At 37.1% G+C, this 20,649-nt stretch overlaps 1 protein-coding gene and 1 pseudogene across 2 annotated transcripts in view; both read left to right on the forward strand.

The window, feature by feature from the left end:
• The window catches only part of LOC142341776 (uncharacterized), a 645,707-nt gene that overhangs the window by 567,141 nt on the left and 57,917 nt on the right, over positions 1-20,649 (forward strand). The gene's annotated exons all lie outside the window — the stretch shown is intronic.
• LOC142341775 (ribonucleoside-diphosphate reductase subunit M2 B pseudogene) lies at positions 5,646-7,013 on the forward strand (annotated as a pseudogene).

Raw genomic sequence — 20,649 nt, forward strand, 5'->3', positions numbered from 1 at the left:
ATTTTCCGGACATCGAGTTTTTCATTCCATTGTCTGTTGGCATCCTGCACCATTTACAGGAGGCTTTTTTTGTTCATCAACGTCGACTGTCATTTTTGGGAAGGCTAGTTTATCTTTGTTATCCATTTTTTCCTGTGTGAATTCCAAAAAAGTATGCGAATTTCTTCTTATCTGAAATCAATTATTGGTGTTCTTTTTTTTGTGCAAATTTTCACTTTGACAGTTATAGTTACCATTGCTTTTAGCATAATCATTTGTGACTGCTAGTTTCAGTACTCGTTTAAATGACAATTTTTCAATATTGGTTGGGGTATATTTGAAGTAAAAACATTGAAGAGCAACTTCGATAGCTTCCGAGACGGGGACATTGATAGTAAAACTTTCGTTATCAAGTGATATAAAATGCTCATTTGCCTCAAGCTCCATATTCTCAAATTTTTGTCTAGGTGCAGGGCTTGAAATTTTGATGTGAACTCCGGTCATTTTTTCAAAATTGGAGTAAAAAAATGAACAAATTCTGGTTAAAACGGAGCACATTGGTGTGTTTTCTTTTGCATTTTTGCCAACCCGTACAGTCGCGCTGGTTTTGTTCCGGTTGTTTGTAGTTTTTGACATTTTTTCCAAAAAAAATAATTTGTTTTTGCAATTCAAGTAAAATTCCGTTGATGTTAAATTTTTCTTTTTTGATGAAATCTTCCTATTTGATGTTTTTGGGCGGTTGTGTTTTTCGATCGTTTTATATTGATATCTTTTTCTGTAAGACACCAAATCTTCTACACTTACCAAAACCTACGGATAAAAACTATTCTCTTCATGATACTTAACCGCCCTTGGCCAACTTCTATCTGCTGGTGTCTCTCTTAAATTTTATGCGTACCAATTTGGGGATACCTCTACCTCACACAAATTTTAACCAAAAACAACATTTTCTTGCATACTACTGACTAACTTGTTAATGTCTGCCAAAAAAGTGTATTCATTAAATTTGTTCTTTATTGTTTGTTTTGGTCTTTAAGATAGAAGTTTTCTGAAGAATAATGGTAGCTCTATTTCGTCTAGGATTTTGACTGCGTCGTCGCTTTCTTTGACGGTGCGACAATTTTTCAAGCTTTCGTTTCGTTTTTTTGTTTTCTATCAAAGAGCAATTTTTTTCAAGAAAAACAACAGGCTAAAACGTTTTCCTTAGCGAAGCTCCTTTTTTCTGACCTATTATTCTCAGCTTTCTGACGCAGTTCAATCGCGCTATATTTAGTTTTCGTTAGCTTGACTTTGAGTAATCTACGTTGAAAGGATTTAACTGCCTGCTCAGAATCGACGTCATACGGAACACGAATAATCAGAAAGTCGGTAATGAAATCATTATCTCATTTTTCCTGAAACTATACTATTTAGCTGCCATTCTCATGTTTTGATGAGTTAAATTTTGTCCTCATAACGGGATAAATAAGTATTGCCCGGCGGGCATTAAGTGGTTGCGCAGCCCTCTTGAGGCCTTTCAAACATTTATAACCTAAAAAAGTTGTTCTGGATGCTTTTCTTGTCTCAACTCATAGTACTCTACAGTTTGTTGCATTTGTTGAGACTGCAACCAATCCAAAAGATTCCAGCTGCCAAAAACTGAAGGGTGGTGTAACCCACAGACGTCAAATATCTGAAACCTAATCTACTACTTCATCTTACTGGTCTCTAAGAATGCGATTCAACAAAACCTGGGCCTTTTCAGGCGGCAATTTCATGGTGTGAAGAGCGTTTCCTGATCTTAATATTTTGACCCCGCGCACCGCCTTTCATGGTATTTGTCAGTCCTATTACTTATTGTTACCTTGATGTTCATTCCTTATGCTAAAGAGAGTCAAAAATTGATATAAAACTTTAATTACTCGGAAGTTTTTGCAATAAGTTGCATCGCCAGGAGTTAAAAACTTGTTAAGTTAATTATTTACAAATATGCGTACATACTGCATTACCAAATTTTTGCAAAAATTCCGTAGGTTTTCACCTTAAATTTTGTTAATATGTTAAAAGAACTTGAAAACTGTTAATATGTGTCCTTCTCTTTATAAGTCTTGAATGAGAGATTTTGGTTTTCGTGATCGGTTTAACGCTGCTCAGCGTTGTTTAGCCGGTTACACCAGCTGATGTGCAGTACCGGAGGTTGTTACAGTCAAGATAAGCAAAGTACATGCATTTGTAAGCTCTGCAACTATCCGATCTTCGGGAAGTTTCACCTGCAAGACCATGCAACCTGGAAATGAACGAGAAAAAGTGCTACGTCTCTATCATAACTCTTATCGATTCATGCACGTTTTATGTTATAAATATCTGTATACATGCGTTTATTAATGTTTCATCGCTTAATTTTAATTTAAGATATCTTCTTTTAATGTTGTGTATATAAAGACGTAATTCAATAAGTATATGTTTTTGTGGCACATTGCAATGAAATAATATCATTGATTCAATCAAACGCGCGCGATATGCCAAAACATTCGCTTAAAAGCTCATCTATTGGTGAGTCCCTGTTTTGATGCTCTGCCATCCGCATGGTTATATGTTTTCATGTTTGCCGCCCATTGGCGGAATCGTATCCTCTACATGTTTTTTTTTGTATACCACATGCGATATTAGATTCTGTTCAAGAATGGACTTTAGTGATGATAAACAGTTTTCTAGTTTCCGTGTTTGTGTAGATCAGTGTAAGATGCGCTATCTTTTGCAACTTTTCTTTAAGTCTACTGCTTCCATGGCTCAAAATTTGTAAGAAAAGTGTGGGTTTGTCCTTCTGCTTTAGCTTATTGTTTGACTTGCATTCCACTATTGTTTTGGCTGTCTTTCTAATGTCGTCTATAAATTTTCCAATGCTCTGATTAACATTGCCTGAAGACCAATTTTCCGGACATCGAGTTTTTCATTCCATTGTCTGTTGGCATCCTGCACCATTTACAGGAGGCTTTTTTTGTTCATCAACGTCGACTGTCATTTTTGGGAAGGCTAGTTTATCTTTGTTATCCATTTTTTCCTGTGTGAATTCCAAAAAAGTATGCGAATTTCTTCTTATCTGAAATCAATTATTGGTGTTCTTTTTTTTGTGCAAATTTTCACTTTGACAGTTATAGTTACCATTGCTTTTAGCATAATCATTTGTGACTGCTAGTTTCAGTACTCGTTTAAATGACAATTTTTCAATATTGGTTGGGGTATATTTGAAGTAAAAACATTGAAGAGCAACTTCGATAGCTTCCGAGACGGGGACATTGATAGTAAAACTTTCGTTATCAAGTGATATAAAATGCTCATTTGCCTCAAGCTCCATATTCTCAAATTTTTGTCTAGGTGCAGGGCTTGAAATTTTGATGTGAACTCCGGTCATTTTTTCAAAATTGGAGTAAAAAAATGAACAAATTCTGGTTAAAACGGAGCACATTGGTGTGTTTTCTTTTGCATTTTTGCCAACCCGTACAGTCGCGCTGGTTTTGTTCCGGTTGTTTGTAGTTTTTGACATTTTTTCCAAAAAAAATAATTTGTTTTTGCAGTTCAAGTAAAATTCCGTTGATGTTAAATTTTTCTTTTTTGATGAAATCTTCCTATTTGATGTTTTTGGGCGGTTGTGTTTTTCGATCGTTTTATATTGATATCTTTTTCTGTAAGACACCAAATCTTCTACACTTACCAAAACCTACGGATAAAAACTATTCTCTTCATGATACTTAACCGCCCTTGGCCAACTTCTATCTGCTGGTGTCTCTCTTAAATTTTATGCGTACCAATTTGGGGATACCTCTACCTCACACAAATTTTAACCAAAAACAACATTTTCTTGCATACTACTGACTAACTTGTTAATGTCTGCCAAAAAAGTGTATTCATTAAATTTGTTCTTTATTGTTTGTTTTGGTCTTTAACATAGAAGTTTTCTGAAGAATAATGGTAGCTCTATTTCGTCTAGGATTTTGACTGCGTCGTCGCTTTCTTTGACGGTGCGACATTTTTTCAAGCTTTCGTTTCGTTTTTTTTTGTTTTCTATCAAAGAGCAATTTTTTTCAAGAAAAACAACAGGCTAAAACGTTTTCCTTAGCGAAGCTCCTTATTTCTGACCTATTATTCTCAGCTTTCTGACGCAGTTCAATCGCGCTATATTTAGTTTTCGTTAGCTGGACTTTGAGTAATCTACGTTGAAAGGATTTAACTGCCTGCTCAGAATCGACGTCATACGGAACACGAATAATCAGAAAGTCGGTAATGAAATCATTATCTCATTTTTCCTGAAACTATACTATTTAGCTGCCATTCTCATGTTTTGATGAGTTAAATTTTGTCCTCATAACGGGATAAATAAGTATTGCCCGGCGGGCATTAAGTGGTTGCGCAGCCCTCTTGAGGCCTTTCAAACATTTATAACCTAAAAAAGTTGTTCTGGATGCTTTTCTTGTCTCAACTCATAGTACTCTACAGTTTGTTGCATTTGTTGAGACTGCAACCAATCCAAAAGATTCCAGCTGCCAAAAACTGAAGGGTGGTGTAACCCACAGACGTCAAATATCTGAAACCTAATCTACTACTTCATCTTACTGGTCTCTAAGAATGCGATTCAACAAAACCTGGGCCTTTTCAGGCGGCAATTTCATGGTGTGAAGAGCGTTTCCTGATCTTAATATTTTGACCCCGCGCACCGCCTTTCATGGTATTTGTCAGTCCTATTACTTATTGTTACCTTGATGTTCATTCCTTATGCTAAAGAGAGTCAAAAATTGATATAAAACTTTAATTACTCGGAAGTTTTTGCAATAAGTTGCATCGCCAGGAGTTAAAAACTTGTTAAGTTAATTATTTACAAATATGCGTACATACTGCATTACCAAATTTTTGCAAAAATTCCGTAGGTTTTCACCTTAAATTTTGTTAATATGTTAAAAGAACTTGAAAACTGTTAATATGTGTCCTTCTCTTTATAAGTCTTGAATGAGAGATTTTGGTTTTCGTGATCGGTTTAACGCTGCTCAGCGTTGTTTAGCCGGTTACACCAGCTGATGTGCAGTACCGGAGGTTGTTACAGTCAAGATAAGCAAAGTACATGCATTTGTAAGCTCTGCAACTATCCGATCTTCGGGAAGTTTCACCTGCAAGACCATGCAACCTGGAAATGAACGAGAAAAAGTGCTACGTCTCTATCATAACTCTTATCGATTCATGCACGTTTTATGTTATAAATATCTGTATACATGCGTTTATTAATGTTTCATCGCTTAATTTTAATTTAAGATATCTTCTTTTAATGCTGTGTATATAAAGACGTAATTCAATTTTTCTCTCTCTCTTTTAGGCAGAACGTGCTTTCTGCACTTAATATTACAATGTTAATTCCCTGGCTCTTGTACTCGTCCCGCGTATTCAGTTGTGGCTTGCGTCCACTAATGTGTAGAGCTTCTATGGTCATAAGTTTTCTAGGTATTCTGGCATTGGTCTATTCTCTTATATTTAAAGGCTGTTAGAGCCCCACAGCATTCCACAACATTGATGCTCCGAAAATCTCGTGGTCAAATGTCTACAAATTTGGCCGACATAGGGGGAATTGCATCCACAACTGAACTCCTTGAGATTTCAGGGAGTTCAGACCCCACATGAGATTTCAGATTGCCATCAAAACTAGATTTCAGGAACGGTAAGCATGTTCATTCTCTTTCTAGGCCGAAATGGTTCTTTCCGAAATCACCAGCCATGTTGAGAACGAACCTCAAGATTCAGTAGATAGTGAAAATATTAAGAAAAGTGAGCTTCACCCTGAGTCGACCATTAAAAGTAAATCGAAAAGTGAGAACGAAGATGAACCACTTCTTCATGAGAATCCTCAGAAATACGTGATGTTTCCAATTGAGTACCCGGATATCTGGAGTATGTATAAAAAGGCAGTGGCCAGTTTTTGGACCGTTGAAGAGGTCGACCTTTCCAAGGACATGGACGATTGGGAAAAATTGAAGGCTGATGAGCAGCACTTCATCAAACATGTCTTGGCGTTCTTCGCCGCTAGTGACGGAATTGTAAATGAAAATTTGGTTGAGCGATTTGGCCAGGAGGTTCAAATTCCTGAAGCCAGGAGCTTCTACGGTTTTCAAATTGCTATTGAAAATATTCATTCTGAAATGTACTCACTATTAATAGATACATATATTCGGGATCCTACAGAGCGAGACTATTTATTCAATGCTCTTGAGAATATGCCAGCTGTTCGGAAGAAGGCGGATTGGGCTTTGAACTGGATTACCAGTGATAACGCAACCTATGGAGAACGGATAATTGCGTTTGCTTCAGTTGAAGGAATATTCTTCTCAGGATCATTTGCAGCTATCTTCTGGTTGAAGAAACGGGGAGTGATGCCTGGGTTGACCTTTTCAAATGAGCTCATTAGTCGTGACGAAGGCCTGCACACTGACTTTGCTTGTCTCATGTTTAAGCATCTGGTCAACAAACCTGCTGAAGAACGCATTAAGCAGATAGTGACTGATGCTGTAAAAATAGAGCAAGAGTTTCTAACCGACGCCTTGCCTGTCGATTTGATCGGAATGAATAGCCGTCTGATGCGCGAGTATATTGAATTCGTTGCTGACCGTCTTCTCGTAGAGCTTGGCTGTGAAAAAATCTGGAATCGTGACAATCCATTTCCTTTTATGGACATGATTAACATGGAAGGAAAGACAAATTTTTTTGAGAAAAGAGTAGGAGAGTACCAGAAAGCAGGTGTGATGAACTCGGTCGGCCAGTCGGCTAAGAAGCAATTTGTTTTCAGTGTCGATGAAGAGTTTTAAACTTGTGATATAAGATGAGCTACGAAGCTTTTTCAGTAGCAATCAAATATTGTGATGTTTTATATTGTGTTTTGACTTCCTTTGAATAAATTGATTTTAATGCGCTAAAATAATGAGCACGACTCGTTAATTTCCACATTGCTCATTGATCTGATTGTAACGTGTTAGTTTGTGTGTTACTTACCATTTTAATTTAATATTTTAACGATGTAATGTTCTAGATTAATTTTGGCAAATGGCAACGTCAGAATTGATGGTAAAATATCAAGTGCTTATGAAATGCAGTGCCTAGGGCAATAGATCGAAAGTGAAAAAAATGGGACTATGCATCGAAAAAAATTATTGAAGTTGCACATTGTTCCACTCAGATTTTTGCATTCACTTATCGTGAAACATGTTGATCGTGATAACACCGGTGTTAGTAATAACAGCCGTGATGATGTTGGGTTCTGGCCCATGGCAAGCTAAGGCATGGCTCGCAAGACATGGCTAGAAGTGGAAAAGTTTTTTGGTCTGAATATTATGCGCTAAAGCCTGTTGAATATTTAGCTCGTGCCTGAACCAATAATAATAACGTCAAGATCTTTTGAGCTAGGAATTTGGAGATCTGATGAATACCGTCCGTGCCAGCATTGTTTCCATAAGTCCCTGATATTGAAAAGACCATTCGATATTTACTTGACCTGCACATATCATTACTTCATCATCAAATGCGTTTCAACCATCTTCAAGAGCTCGCCCTGCCAAACAATTTTCTCCTCTCCTGTCATAATTAGGAGCAGAGCTAATATCTTGAAGCACATGAAAAGCTTGAAGAAATCAGAAAATCTCCCGAAAAAAATGACACAGGGATCAATTATCGCCCACATAGCTTCGAGAAAGCAGAATTACTCAACAATTGCTTCCATTCCATGTTTTTCCCAAGACTGCTTTCAGCGTAAACGAAATCAACTGCGAGAATCCGACTCTCACAAACTTTGACATTTTCAAAACGCATCTCAGAAGCATCTTACAAGAACTCGACGTGACTAAGACACTAATGGTGGAACGGTCAACGCATCGCATACTATCATGAAGAGCATAAAAAGTATAAAAAAATCCACTGATTTGGAAAACTGCCGCCGTCCACCATCTACAAGAAAGGTGAGGTGCCAGGTTGAAAACTTCAGACCACTGTCGTTACTGAACATTGACAGCAAAGTCTTAGAAAAGTTACTCTATGAACCACTCTTCATGCACTTCGAACACTTCCTAACCGCGCTTCAATATGATTTTGTGAAAAGGAAATCAGTTAGCTCTAGCATGCTTTTCTTGAAATCAGTATACACCACGTTGTACCAAGATTCCAAAAGTGAAGCTGTAACATTTTTTTATTTTTTTTTCAATTCGTTTGACAAGGTGGCACACTTCGAGCTCTTAAGGAAGGTCACGAACATGGGAGTTGGTGGCTGTTCCGTGCGACTATCGCTGCCACAAGAAAAATTTCCTTAGAACTGATAACACCTGGTCGATTATGAACTGTTACAAGCGGTGTACTTCTTGGGTTCCTACAGGAGGGAAGTTCTAATTGATTTAAGAGGAACCGAGCAGTCGGCCTTCTTCACTCAACAATCGAGCAGTGACGTTTTTCACTCAACATTGACGTGGAGCGAAGACAACGATGTGATTCCATTACTAGCGTTGGATCAAGAGCGAGTCCAGAAGAAAAGATCTTTCAACTCCCGAAGTTAGAACAGAAAAAGTGAGAATAGAATTTGGCTTCAGGCTGGACAGGATCGTGTACCGTATTCATCCAATCATTCACTTTCTCAACCCAGTGGGACTCGAGAGTCGCTGAATTACTCAGACCAGGAGTTTTGTCGACGAGAAGTTCTCAGAATCGAATGCCTGCAATTGCAATGTGACAGCAGAAACAACTGGGTGACGTTATAATTGACTGCAAGGGAAATCCCCCCAGCATATTGCTGTGAATTCCCATCTACAACATCCACATTACGGTCGAATTGTTTCATTGTTGGTTGGCAACGAGCTTTACAAGGGGAGTTCCCATGAACTCTGGTTCGCCATAAAGTATCAAGTTTAAAGCTTTTGTTCCACTTGCCACCAAGACGGTATGCGTAGTGGGAATACCAAAATGACGTGCAAAGAAAAACGCACCAGCACTACTAACGAGCACATCCAACAAAATGCTGTGAAATCAAACTGGTAATACAGAGGTATAGGCCGCAAAATCTAAAACTGGAACAAACAAGCTCGAGATCAACGCTCGGCCTGGCAAGTTAGCACCCAGTGATTTTGGCTCATTCCGCAATTTTAAAATACTAATTTCCGTAACCCACTATGTGCTGCTGCTGCTTCTATCCATAATTGTAGATCTCAAGGTAAAACGTTGTTCTTGCTTCGTTTTGTCAGTGGTGGCAGCCTTTTTTCGCAGACATTTTCTGCTCGTTTTCATACTTTTTTCTAGCTGTTTGTTAGATTTTTACTAGCTATCAAATTTTTACTAGCTATCAGACGGAGCCAGCATTTGTTCCACAGGCAACCCATAATCCCCGTTCTCCAAACTCTAAGCTTCATACGCTCAATCTACTTCTGAGTAATCACCGAAAAACCGTAACAAAGAATTGTTAACCCCAAAAAGTCCACCTGAGATACACAATGCTGATTTTCCTTTAATGAACAAGTAAATACGTGTTTCTTTTGTAATTAAGTTATGTACTTAACTCTACAATGCACCTATAAAATTTTTGAGTTCGATATAATTGATGTTGAGGTCCTTAATCAAACTAGACAAAGATCTGCTGCACGTCTGCAATAAATATACGAACAAAGAATACTCAGATAAATATACGGACAAAGTGATTAGCTAAACGATAACAAAGAGCAAATGGAAAATATCACTGACAGCATCCAAAGTTGATCTTAACGAGCTGAAGAATTCAAAACTTTTGCCCAGTCCATGGGAATTGTAGAGAAGACAACGAGTAAAACTTGGTCTCAAAACACTAGAGCACGTGATGGTCTCGGCACAGTGCTTTCCTCATAATTTGAGGACTTGCGTGTGCTTGTAAAGATGGCAGTTATGGAAGTATTAATTTTGCTGAAATGTATATACAAAAAGCAAAACAAATTCACCGTAAGTAGTATAACGTGAGCAAAGCTGGGGGGGGGGGGGGGGGGTAAAAAGACGTACCTATGTATAAAGATTACGTATAGTCCATATTCCCTCAAATCCCAAAGACGTACCTCACAGCATGATACCCAAGCTGTTCACACGAGGGGATTAGCAAGATAATCCCTTGATATTAAATTAGTAAGGTCATTTACCCTTTCCCATTTTACACTTTAATAATGTAAATTTCCAAAAGTGTACCTCACAGCATGACACCCAAGCTGTTCACACGAGGGGATTAGCAAGATAATCCCTTGATATTAAATTAGTAAGGTCATTTACCCCCTACCATTTTACACTTTAATAATGTAAATTTCCAAAAGTGTACCTCACAGCATGACACCCAAGCTGTTCACACGAGGGGATTAGCAAGATAATCCCTTGATATTAAATTAGTAAGGTCATTTACCCTTTCCCATATTACACTTTAATAATGTAAATTTCCAAAAGTGTACCTCACAGCATGACACCCAAGCTGCTCACACGAGGGGATTAGCAAGATAATCCCTTAATATTAAATTAGGTCATTTACCCTTTCCCATATTACACTTTAAAAATGTAAATTTCCAAAAGTGTACCTCACAGCATGACACCCAAGGTGTTCACACGAGGGGGATTAGCAAGATAATGCCTTAACAACAAATCAGTCAAGTCATTGACCCCTACCATATTACACTTTACTAATGTCAATTTCCAAAGACGTACCTCACAGCTTGAGACCCAAGCTGTTCACACGAAAGGGATTAGCAGGATAATGTTTTAATATTAAATTAGGAAGGATGACTCATTTACAGTTACGTACGTTAGACGTGATTTTCAAAAATGAATCTCACAGCATGATACCCAAGCTGTTCACACGAAGGGGATTAGCAAGATAATCCTTCAATAATAATTTAGGATGACTCATTTACAGTTACGTACGACTTTTCAAAAATGTACCTCACAGCATGACACCCAAGCTGTTCACACAAAGGGGATTAGCAAGATAATCCTTCAATAATAATTTAGGATGACTCATTTAAAGTTACGTACGACTTTTCAAAAATGTACCTCACAGTATGATACCCAAGCTGTTCACACTAACGGGGTTAGCAAGATAGTGTCTTAACAACAAACTAATAAGGACATTTACCCACCCATTCCCATATTAACAAAAAAGTACAATTTTTTATTTTTGGTTTTTACAGATTTTTTTTACAATTTTAATCAATTTTTTGTTTAAAATAGTGTTTCACTGTGTCGTTTTAAACTGAAAATCCAATTTTCCGATTTCAGAAAAAGTTGTATTATTGTTTTGAAAATGTCTATTTCTCATTTTTTTTTAACCAATCACATAATCTGTCAGATCTGATTTTGGAATGTTGATGCTGAAAAACATTTACGATTCATTTTGTCTTTTTTCTTGGTTGAACATAAGTAGCCTAAAAAAAATGCAAAATACTCCAATTCTTCCTTTACTTCCTTCAACATCTTTTCTTTCTACTTTTCATTCAGATTTAGATTACGCTCCTATCACGGAAGCATCAATATTTAAAACGGTAGTAACCGATAACAATTTGGAATTATCTTTTGAGGTGGATTGCACTAGAGTAACAATTAAAACTCAGACAACTAGCTTGACACTTCCGAAGGATTTGTGGAGAACTTTAGGGGCAGCTAGACATCATAACCTCCACCTAGCCGAAGAAAAAGTCAACAATTCATTGCTTTCTCTCCAAACTTATTTTCAAACCATTGAAAGAATTCGAAAAGAACAAGGGTTTCACCCGTTGAAAGACAGCAAAGGAATTATGTTCCCGTACTCTCGTGACATAAATCACTACGGTGTTTGGTGGGTAGAAGACATGTTCTCCAAGCATGCTGACTCATTTTCTAAAAACCAGAAGCCTTCAATCTGCCCGATTTCAAAGACCTTATTCTTCCTCCGATCCAGGAAACTGACAATGAAGAGACTCAATCATCTCATCAAAATATTCCTTTCTCGAACTATAAGTGTTCTCCAATAGAATAGTGAGATAACTCGCTTTTGTTCGATGCTAAATTCACCCTCACGTGACTAAATATAGAAAACTCATCTTTGGCATCACGTGATGTTACTAAAAATAGAAGTGACATAACTATTACGTCATGATGCACGCTCTATTTTCATTGGTTACGAATTATTTTATAACATCTCATTGGATACGAAGTTTATTTTTCGCTACTGTTCTCGTTCTTACTTAAATTTCATTGGTTCAAGATATCAACCCCTTTCTTGAAGACAATTTATTCATTTGTTTCTTTGCGGTTTCAATATTCAGTTACCCTTGTAGACCCAAATTTTCTGCTTTAAAAACTTTACATACTTCACATTCTCATTTCACAGATGGATCAAAGCTCTGTCTCTCCTAACTCCAAAAAACCATTCTCCTTTCCCCTCCGTAAACGAGATTACAAAGGAAAACCAGTTGTTCCCTCATCACAATTGGAATACCACAATGAGAGCATGTTTTCTCTATTTAAAGACAACAACGATAAAAAAGACAACACCGACTCAAAACCAAATGAGGAGCACGATGGAAGAAACAACTGTTGGTCCTTTCAAGAATACGGGAACCGGAAGTTTCAAATCAGCATCCCAGAGGAAACCGTCAACTCAAACTCTAACTGGACTCACTTGAAAGTATTTTGCGAAAATGTGGAAAGTGAATATGTTCTGCATCAATTTCTGATGCTATCGGCCAGAGAATTGAAGCTTGTTATTGAAAAGATACCTGAGATGATAAAAGAAGCACTACTGTTCGAACCTACTGTAGGTACTGCGAAGCTGGTGATTGACGAAACTGTGTTCCAACCAACTGATGTTGAGGAAAAAGCAAAATTTGATGTGTTCTGGGAGGTGAGTGAGACTGCTCGACGGAAGGTGTGTGTAACTAGAATATTTTTCCAAGATGACCCGAATCGATGTTACTTCACAATCAAGCTGTTCACACGAGGGAGTGAAAAGGACATTTTCAGAAGGAAATGCTTTCTTTCGGTCAGAATTGGTGAGATGGAGAAACTACACAGAATGAGTGATAAATTATTTCAGTGCTGAACAAAGTCAAAAATCAAAAAAGATCGCAAAGTGCATAACAGTAATTGTAAATTTTTAATATTGTATGTTGTGATGTTTGTATTTAATCACTTTTTAAAATTTAATGTTCCAGTACAGTTGCTTGATATGAACATTGAGGAAATTGTAGCGTTAGAGAAAGAAATCAGTAAACTTTTTGTTGGAAATACAAAACGCAAAAATTATTTTTTGGCTGTCTGTCGAAGCTTGAACAAAAATGTAGATCTGGATAAAATCAACAGAGAAACTCCGTTTGGGGGACTAATAGGAGTTGGTGACTCAAAGTTAGAAAAACTTCTCAATTGGTCAAAAATTTTTCGATTACATGCTACATTTCATGATGCCGCAGGCTACCTGAAAACAAATCTAAATATTGGCCCTGGATATTGTTACGTTGTTCCATTTTTTAATTCTATATTGAATTTTTGTTTCTTGGGACATATAACAGGTCTTGCATATTGTTGTTTTTTGAAAATGTCATCACGATTCCAATTAATCAAAGTGTGAATCATTATTTCCTAAAGACGAACAAAAATCAGTTGCTCTCTAATGACAGATCATCTCAATCACGCATCTGACTTTATTTTTGATAATAACAATCAGGAAAGACCTCCTTGGAAAATCTGTGGTCGCACTTGCTCTCGAACAGCTTTTTTGTCAATATTTCAGTGCTTAGTTGTATTAGTACTGCTTCTGTTTTCAATTATTAATCTTATTTTTGCTAGAACTTGTGACGAACGAACAGTTTGGATTGCTATTCTTTCAAGTGCCGTTGGTTATATACTTCCTAATCCCCGAACATAAAATGAACAAAATCATTTCAACAAACGAACGAATTTTGATGTATCTTGTTGGTCCTTCCGGATCTGGAAAAACTGTTTTTATCAGTGATATGCTACGAATGAAAACTTTTCTGCCATCATTTGATCGAATTTTATACTTTTATAAGCACTTTCAGCCAATTTACGACACAATGATGCAATCAATTGCAGACATAGAATTCATTCAGGGAGTTGACTTTGATTTAATCGATAACTTACCCGCTGACGGCACTAAATATTTACTTATATTCGATGATTCATTGGACATTCTTTCCAAGTCGGAAAAGTTCAACGGAATTGCGACAGCCGGTAGACATCGAAACCTAAATTGTGTATATATCAAGCATAATCTCTTCCACAAAAACAAAACTGGACGTGATGCCGAGCTGCAGACTACTCACATTGTTTTGTTCAAATCACCGAGAGATGTGCAGCAGATTGATATCTTGGGGAGACAGCTAGGCCTCGGAAGACAACTAAAACAGTGGTATGATGATGCAACACAAGAACCATATGGTCATCTTATGATTGATTTGAGACCATCTACACCTGATTTGTTGAGATACTGTTCAAATGTAACATCATTTCCCTCAGAATTCTTCGTACCGAACAGTCGTGCTCGTATTACTGATATTAATGATAAACGCACAGAACTATTATACTCTGAAGCTCTTTCGGAATCTCAGCAAGAATTTTCAACCAGCTTTCCTTCTAAATTGTCCTAAAGAGTTCATCAGATTTCTCTGTGAGTGTATTGTAAACTTGATTGAAGGAAACCTCACAGGAGTAAGAAAAAATCAGTTTGTTCGCTTCCAAAAACAACTTAGAAAGCTCACGTCAAAATCAACAACCCTCAATTCCAGAAGACTTATATTGGGCTCGAAAGCTGGAATAACAATATTAGGTTACATATATCAACCTTGTATGAACAAATTTTCAACTTTCTTCAATGAGTGAGGTCAAAAAGTTTGTTCTTGTTCCAAAAGAACTGTGGGAGTCCAGAAAAGGGAAATTACCGGAACCCTCCTGCGAGATCTATAAAAAGGAAGAAACTGTTTTTCCAGTTATCAAAAAAGCGAAAGAAGAAATTAGTTCCGAAAAAACCGATCGTCCACCTAAAGAACTTAAGACAGATCTGGAATTTCACTATAAGAACAGTCCCGAGACATTGAAAACTTTGAAGGAAATTTACGAAAACAAACGGTTGAAAGTTTCACTTTCCAATACAATTATTGTTGACAACGTTGACACTGGAGTTGATATAAAAACATTCCTTCATTCAATCAAATTGAAAAACGCTCCAGTTGATCCAAACTATTTCCTAATTCTTAAAGTTCTAAATCTGAGACCATATCTGGTTAAAAACAACATTTTGAGGACACAGTATGGTTCAGACTGGTTCAATTACAGTTTCAGATAGAATCAAATTGCAGAAGTTGTATAAAGGGAAGGGACCACCAGCTTTCGGTTCTATCAACAACCTAACAAAATCAAGTGGAATAAGTCGCGAGAAAGTTACAGAATTTTTACAATCAAAAGACTCTTATACGAAGTACAAAGGGATCAGAAGAAAATTTCCCCGGCTAAATGCGCATGCTCGCTATATTGATGAGATTTGGTGCTTGGATCTTGCACAAATGGATAAACTATCACAATGGAACCGAGGTATCAACTTTTTACTCGTTACTGTCGATGTTTTTTCTCGATTCTTGCGAGTAGAAGCATTACGAAGCAAAAGAGCAGAGGGTGTGAAAGCAGCTTTTATCAAAATGTGTTCGAAAAAGAACGAACTCAATTTCCCGAAAAAATTATGGCTAGATCAAGGAAAAGAGTTCTTTGGAGATATGGCCAATTTCTGCGAGGATGTGGGAGTCAAATATTATCACACTTATAGTGAAACAAAAGTAGCTTTTGGCGAGAGAGCTATACGAACCCTGAAAAACTTAATTTACCGCTACCTGGAGGAAAAGGACACATTATCTTACATCAAAGACCTGCAAATGTTTGTTGACATCATCAACTCTAGAATAAATCGAAGTATTGGTTTGGCTCCCAAAAATGTAGTAAATGCTGACTTTTTGACTGTCATGTACAAGCGGATGAAACTACGAAAAAACAAGAAGCCTAATTTTAAAGTAGGTGATAAAGTTCGGTTGGTATTAGTAGGGCACAATTTTCGAAAAGGATATAAGCCTCACTATACACATGAAATTTTCCTAATTCGAAAAATAAACACTTTGGCTCCTTTCCTGACTTACTTTGTTGTTGATCAGAAAGGAGAAAACATTGATGGAATCTTTTACGAGCAAGAATTGTCAAAAGTTAAATAATCATTTTTGAATTAGTCGCGCTAGAAAATGGACGGTTACAATCTGCCTTATTTTAAAGGAGTTCCTCGTCAGAGAGGGCGTGGCTTTGGAGCCTTGGCAAGAACAGTCGCTAGAACAACTCTCCCAATTCTCAAGAAATACGTTTTACCTGCAGCAAAAAAAATTGGACGAGATGTAATCGAGTCAGCCATTCCCGAAATTGGAGGTGTTTTATCAGGACAAACTTCAATTAAAAAAGCAGTAAAGAAGACTGCGAAATCAACAATACGAAAACAAGTTGGTGGTGGTATGAAAAAGAGGAAAAACACGAGACAAAGTATCGTTCGGCAAAAAATTCGGAAAGACTTTCTGAAGAACCTTGACTAATCATTTTCCCAAACAAACGTCACAGAGTACAGTCAAACATCATGAATTCGTTTTATCTTGAATTAGTGTCCAACGCTTCCTCTCAAGTTTATCCTCAAAATACAATGGCTTCATTCACTAATTTTCTTCCCGACAAAATTGAACTGGATGGATCTTGGGAAGTAGCTTTAGTCGAAGTATCATATCCCGGTATATGTTATAACGTTGAAGGAGGATTGATGACCTTTCACTATGATGAGAAATTTAAGCATGTCTTTGCCATTCCACCAGCAGTTTTTAACTCTATGGATGAATTTGTAAAGAGTCTTACAGATATTCCCAAAAAAGCACGACATCCCAAAAACTTAGATCCTCAATTTTCCATCAACATCGACAAAAAAAGTCGAAGACTAACTTTTTGCAATAGAGAATCTCAAAATGTATCATTCAGCAAAAGTTTGGCTGCTAACTTGGGCGTTGAAGCTGACAAACCTGTTATGCCTTATTCGAAAAGATCATACAACACCAAGTCCTGGGCAACGGCAGATCTCCCTTTTGATATTACTGGAACACATACAGTTTTACTCTACTTGGATATAGTTGAACCCAATTCAGTCGGTGATGTGAAATGTCCTCTTCTACGCTCCTTTCCATTCAAACACCGAGAGTTCCATAATGATGAGATTAAGAGATCGCAAGTTCTGAGTTATCGCAGTTTCGAACACTTGAGATTCCATAAAGTAATCAAATCGAACTTCCACAGTATCCATGTAGAATTAAGAAACGCTGCTGGACACCTTGTTCCCTTCTTCCCTATTGGTCAAGTTCAACTTACTTTATTATTCCAGAAAAAATCTTGATCATTTCCTCAATTATCATTATAAAAAACGGTCGGCTAAAATGAATTCCTTATCTCACTCTATGCTCGACTTTTTTGGGAAAGTTCCAATTTTAGACCCAATTCTTTGGTCCAACGAGCAACAAATATTTCCAACAAATTCCTTAAACGAGTCAACAATCGAATTTCAATTGGAAACTGATCGTAATATTTTCACTGACTTGCGATCTACTCGATTATTCATCAGAGGAAGGGTTATTAAAGGCGATCGAACACGTTTGGATAATGCCGAAGAAACATTATTGGTAAACAATGCTCTTCATTCACTTTTTTCTAATTGCGAAGTCTATCTAAACAATGAACAAGTTCACAGTGCCAATTCTCTTTATGCTCATCAAGCTTTTGTTTCTGCTGAGTTTTCAGGTACAAAAGGAACGAAGGAAAGCTTGTCTCAATGTCAAGGATATCGATACGAGATTGAGCCAAACGATTTTAATAAAAGACCGTTTACAGATGTTGTTTTTCAAAAAGATAAAGATGAGTTTACTTTTTACGGTCCGTTGGCAATAGGTCTATTTGCTTGTGAAACTTTACTTCTCCCAAATGTCAACCTCAGACTGAAGTTGATCCGGTCTTCTCCAGCGTTCTATATGATCGATACTGGTGGGCTGAACTCTGAGGCCTTAATTTTGGAAGCTTGCCTTTTTACTAGACAGGTAGCAATCTCAGATAACTGGATGAGAAGTTTCAAAAGCAGACTGCTTCGAGAACCTGCCATATTTTACTATAATGAAGAACTTCCAAAGACGTTTATTATTCCCGCAGGACAGAACCAGTTTATACAAGAAAATATATTTTCAAACAAACCAATTCGAATGATTGATATTGCTATGAATCTAAATAATGAGTTCAGTGGAACATACAACACGAATCCGTTCCATTTTCGTAAATTTGGTCTTCGGCAAGTTAAAATTGTGCGTGGGAATCAAACTATAGTCAACTTGAAAACAGAAAATCACGTGAGAGCTTATGCTGAAACAATGAAAGCACTCAAGTTTGATGATGACGGTCCTAACATTCAATACAAGGATTTTGAAAACCATTTTCATTTATTTTTCGATCTTACTTCAACACAGGAGGCCAATGTCGAAATGCATTTTCCTGATGTAGTTGGAGCAGGAATTCGTTTAGAGCTCTACTTTGCTAACAATTTGACCAATACTGTAGAATTATTTGTTAGTGGTGAACGTATAAGTTCAATTGCAATTGATAAGGAGGGATCAGTCACCAAAAATGGATAATCAACAACTCTTACATGTTGTCAACAGGTTCCCACACCTAAAGTTCAAATACCTCGGTTCCTTCCCTGCAGATCTTCGACCAAAAAATTTACCTACAAACACGTTTTGTATAATCAACATAGATCCATCTACTCAACCGGGCTCCCACTGGATTTTGCTTGCGAATAAGAACGGAAAGTTGTTCTACGGTGATTCGATGGGAGAAATGTTGCAAAATTATGGCATCAGGACAAAAGCAAACTTTGGTTCATTAGTACAGGAGAAACTCCAAGATTCAGAATTGTGTGGTTTATATGCTATTTATTTTGCCCATGTGTTATTTTCCAAAGTCTCATCTAAATATTTAAATGATTTTCATATATTGAAGTTCTTTGCTGATGTTTTGTAAGTTTTGAAAACCAAAATCTTTAAATGTTTAAACAATAATTTGAAAAATGATGCAAATGGTTTTCAAAACTTTAAAAGTTTGTAAAGTTTGTATTTAATTGATTGTATGTGTATTTGTTTCTAATTCATTTATTTAAAAAAAACGGCTTTTGTTAAAAAGAGATATTGGTAGGTAAACTGTGAATTAAAAACAGAGGCGATATAAATATAAGACTAAAGAAAACGAGTTATAAATCTAAAGGAGTAGTGTGAATACCATCTTCACAGACTTTACGCTTGGGATAAAAATATGACAGTCCCACTTTCTTTAGTTCATAGGTACAAACTTTCTTGTTGTCAACAACTCTGAAGCCACGATTTGTTGAATAAACTCGCTCCTCATCGAACAGAACTTTTCTGTACTTGTTTAGGGGCTCCTCAATGTTTTTCTTGTTGAGTCCTTTACTTGATAGTTTAACTGTGTCTGTTTCCTCGTAACAGCAATACGTCTTTGAACACAGAGCAATCATCTCAGAGCATCTAAATTCTTCCTTAAAAAGTCCAGGAGTTCTCTTGTCAAAGGCAGCATGTTTTTTGCAACATTCTCGTGGGAAGAAATTGCTGCTGGAGTTTGCTGCAAAGTTATCATTGCAGTCGCTCTGTCTCATCCAGTACCACACTGATCGCATTTCCGGTCGAATTATTTCATCAATTTTTTTCTCACTAAGGGCCATGTAGAGACTGTCGGTATCCATTTCAATGAGTTCGTACTTGTTCTTATCACAGAAAGGGGAGAAGAAGTTGTATTTAAGTTGTAACATGGTGAGTTTGGCGTACTGGAGGATGAAGAATCCTACAATTATTGGTTCCTTATGCTCGATGCGTGTCTTGCTCATTTCTACCTCATATATCTGCTCTGGTAGCTCATTCATAGTCTTGAAAAATCTATTGTTAATAAATTTGTCCACCTGTGAGCCTTTCACGTACTTGGTGTTCGTATGTCGACTACGGTCCATGATCTGATATCCATACGAACTGTTCCCAATCAGCTTCATTGTCTCCGCAACGACTGTTGACTCCTTATTCTGGTCTCCTTCGCGGCGGGCATCGACAACATTCCGAACAAATGTCTCAAAGCAGCGCCGGGGAGTGTATTGGAGAAACCAAAAGACGTCTTTTAGGATCACACCTTTTTCTAGATAAAATAACAAAAGTGGTGTAATAACTGGTCCTCGTTCAAGCTTGAAACTGGAAATGAGCATTTTTCTGGGTCTGGGTAGTAATTTGTTGCGTTCTGCAAACTCTTTCATATGGTCCCCAATATCATCTCGTCCAACTTCACAATTCTTGAAAATTGGAGGAAAGTCTTCAAAGTACGGATACATTTCCTCTGGAACCTCAAGACTACAATCGACGACACCAAACAGTTCTCCACGTTTAATTTTCTCAATGAGCGAGTTTTTGTTCATCGATGGTTGGAAGGGATAATTTGACTTGAGAAAGTCTTTAACACCTTTTGTGTTGTCTGTCCGACATTTCTTCCATTGACACTCCCAGATCTCTTCAACATTCAACCCCAATC

The sequence above is a fragment of the Convolutriloba macropyga genome, chromosome 6 (assembly GCF_964194025.1).
Source record: "Convolutriloba macropyga chromosome 6, txConMacr16.3, whole genome shotgun sequence".
Lineage (NCBI taxonomy): Eukaryota > Metazoa > Xenacoelomorpha > Acoela > Convolutidae > Convolutriloba > Convolutriloba macropyga.